Here is a 3,811-nt window from a genome sequence, read left to right as displayed (position 1 = left end):
TGGGGCTGCCTTTGTCGCAGATCCGGAAGCTGCAGCTAGTGCAGAATGCTGCAGCTCGGCTGCTGATGGGTCTCTCGAGGAGGGACCACATCCGGCCGGTGCTGCAAGCACTGCACTGGCTGCCTATAGCGTACCGGATCCGCTTCAAAGTGCTGGTGCTTACCTTTAAAGCCCTGAATGGCCAGGGTCCAGTCTACCTGAGGGACCGCCTCTTCCCGTATGTTCCCCCGAGAGCGCTGCGATCTGGGAGCCTGGACCTTCTTCAGGTCCCGGGCCCCCGGGACATCAAGCTCACCCAAACCAAGGCCAGGGCTTTTTCGGTGGCGGCTCCTACCTGGTGGAATGAGCTCCCGGTTGAGATCCGGGCCCTGCGGGACCTTGTACAGTTCCGCAGGGCCTGCAAGACGGAGCTCTTCCGCCAGGCTTTCGAATAGGAGCCGCCGCCACCGCCACTATACCAACTCAGTGGCGGTTTCCTTCCATCTACCTGGCCTTGGGCGGGAAGAGACACTGCCCTGAAGAGGAATATTACTCTGGTGCCCGAACTTTGATATCATCAGCCGCAATATGTGATCTGACCATCTTGAGTTTTTGTTAAAATGCACTGTAGAGCACCAATTTAGTCTTTATTTATTAATGTTTTTAATGTAATGTATGTTTTATTCTCGGCGTTTGCCGTCTGTTTGCCGCCCTGGGCCGTACGGGTAGGGCGGGATATAAATCCCAGAATAAATAAATATAAAATAAATAAATACCCTAGACACAGTATTCCATCGATACCTTGCGGCTAATAGCCACTGTTGGGCCTCTGTTCCAGATGTTTATCCACTCCCCTCTTGAAGCTATCTATGCTTGTCACTGCCACCAGTTCCTGTGGCAGAGGAGTTTTGCCCCCTAAGCCTGAATAAAGAGGCAGACACACAAATGTTGGGTTAACTATAGGGCCACTTTATTAACTGGCAACTTAAACTGGGACTAGCGGCAAGGGCAACTCAGCTTGTGGTATGCTCAAGGCCAGGGGACCATGACCCCTCCTTTACCTCATGACATAGGGCAAGCCACCCTGCCCCGAGTGGGAGCAATCAGCAATGGCTCCTGCCCGCCCGGCTAGCCATTGCAAGACAACCCTGTAGCCCCATCCCCCAAGCCAGAAGGCTCAAAGGGAGGACCTAACCAGGGCAGTCCCGTAGGCAGTCTGTTTTCTCCGCCCCAGGCCACAAGGCACAGGACCCCTTTAATCCCAAATATGGGGTGTCAGCTGGTGCTCACCAGACCACAATCTGTATACCACATAGAACCCTGCCTAAGCAATAAGTGACCGACCTAACAAACACAGCTCCACCTCTACAAACCCCTGCATCACTGCCACAGTACAGGGTAGGAGAAAACATCCCTACCTATTGGCAATCAGGAAGGGGTGAAAAATTCCTACCCGGCCCCTGAAACCGGGCGACCAGCTAAAGCTTGCACTACCAACAGGGCAGGAGGGTGGGCCGAAAAACAAGCGGGACTGCTGCCGAGGAGGGGAGGGACCGAGCTTTAAGCCTTTTGGCCGTGCCCCCTCCAGAGACCCATATGTGGCACTTTTGACACCCCAAAAATGACCCGCCTCATCCAGCTGGGAGGCAAATGTGTCTCCCCAGCCCCACGGCCGCAAGGGTCGGGGGCTGTTTGACCCAGATTATTTCCATAGATCCAAAACTCATATCATCCAGGACCCTGCTGTTGCTTAGGTGTGGGACAAAATGCTGAAGAGTTCTATTGGGAACCATGATATAAGATGCACCTCTATGGGTTCGTTCAGATGGGGGCTTTATACCAGTTAGGGTGCCGGTTCCAACCGTTGTACTCACCGGCATTCAGATGGGGCACATCTGCCTCCTCTCCCTAACCGGTGTAAAGCCCTCTACACTGTTGCACTCTGCCACCAGGTCCCAAGTGGTGGTATACTGAGTGCAACGGTGGCTTCTGGTTTATCCCGGTGTCTGATCGCTCTCCAACGTTGCAGAGACACTTCCGTCAGAAGCCTGAGGCTTCCGGCTTTCCCCCGCCATTTTTTTTTTAAAGGAAGCGATATGCACTCAGGCGAAGCTTCGCCCTGAGTGTTTGTTTTTTTTTAAAAAAAAGCCCTTAGTTTAACTTCCCGGAGGAGTTCGGGACTACAGGGAGGCCAGGTTGGGCTTTAAGCTTTAAAGGTAAGTGCTTACCTTTAAAGTGTAAATGTAATGGGGGTGGGGTTGAGCATGCACAAAGATTGCCATTCTCTGAATGGCTGCCTATGCGCATGCTCAAACTGTGCTTAAAAAAAAAAAACCCCGACGCCCGCAGCATGTGAGCGGGCGTCCAACGGAGGGATCCGGAAGATGGATGTAAGTGTGATCGTGTTTCTGCCGGCATAAACTGCACCAGTTCCAACTGGTGCAGTTTATGCCGGCAGAAATGCCCTGTCTGAATGCACCCTATGTGTCCTTCCTCCCATCCCCAGACTCTCACATGGAAACAAATACACATAATCCATTTGATTGATGCCAATGTCTTTGGCCATGATTTACGCATATTTGGTTTAGGTCTTCATTGTCATCACTCAGTTGAACACTGTTTCATATGATTCGGTGCCCTACTGGCCATTGCTGATGGAGATGAAAGCAGTTGTGGGGTAGAGAATGGGCTTTGGGCAGGAGTTCGGTCTGCTTGTGCTTTTCCAAATGCTCACATTTGTCCTGAGGGTTGATGCCATTCAGGAATAACTGCATGAAAGGAAGCTGTTTAGGATTAGTCTAGTCTCACATAATAGCCTAGAGTTTCATTCAGTATTAAATCTGATAATAGCCACAACATTACCAAGGTGTTTGCTCGTACTCAACAGAATAAAATGATTTTCTTCCTCAAAAAGATTTGATTTCTCTGAATACAAGCCAGCCGTACAAGATAGATATCAGCCTTTTTAATGATGTCCTCTTCTAACACAGAATTATCACCATCAGAAGGAAGTGTTAATGAGTAATTTACAGTTCAAAGAATGCCAAAATAATGTAGAACTGAATCTCAGCCTGCCCACGAGTTTCCCACATGAATTCCTGTAGGCATTTTTTTCAGATGGTTTGCATCTGTTACATGTTTCACTGTCCAGTATTCCATGGTGGAAGCCTGCTGGGTGGGATGGACCTCTCTTAGAGTGTTGCTCCAAGCTATTTTGTATTCCCCCGATTATCCTTGAATTTTCTTTTGCAAATGTCAAGTTTTCCTCCCTGTTTCCTTTTAGATGAAATCCCATCCCATCTAATCCCAAGTATTTCCTGTCAAATGTGCTCTATTGTAGTTTTATCACCAATCCTGGACTACAAATTAAACATTCAGTTCTTGTGAGTGACAGATGTCACTCACAAGGGATGTACCTGTGCTAATTTGCAAGTCCAACATACGTATCATCAGGGGGGAAAATGGATTTGTACAGGTTTGCTATAGTTAAATCTGAGACAGAAAATCCGGTTTTTAGCAACAGATCATAAAGATATTTATGGATTTTTAACAAACAATCTTGTGCTCTTCGTAAATTGTGTCAGAACCTGAGAATCATTTTTTTTCAAAATGTAAACATTCCTAAGATAAAGTATATTTGAACAATCCTTGACACAGAGAGTACTCCATTTTTCTGTGTTATACCTCTGAGGATGCCAGTCACAGCTGCTGGCAAAATGTCAGGTCCTACAATGCCAAGACCATGGCCATACAGCCCAGAAAATCTACCACAACTAATCCTATCTCTGCTGAGGAGATCAAAATGACTATTAACTCATGAAAAAAAATACAG

Source organism: Gekko japonicus, unplaced genomic scaffold, assembly GCF_001447785.1.
Source record: "Gekko japonicus isolate JY-2015 unplaced genomic scaffold, Gekko_japonicus_V1.1 scaffold426, whole genome shotgun sequence".
NCBI lineage: Eukaryota > Metazoa > Chordata > Lepidosauria > Squamata > Gekkonidae > Gekko > Gekko japonicus.
The sequence above is the reverse complement of the archived record's forward strand: the minus strand, read 5'-3'. Positions refer to the sequence as shown.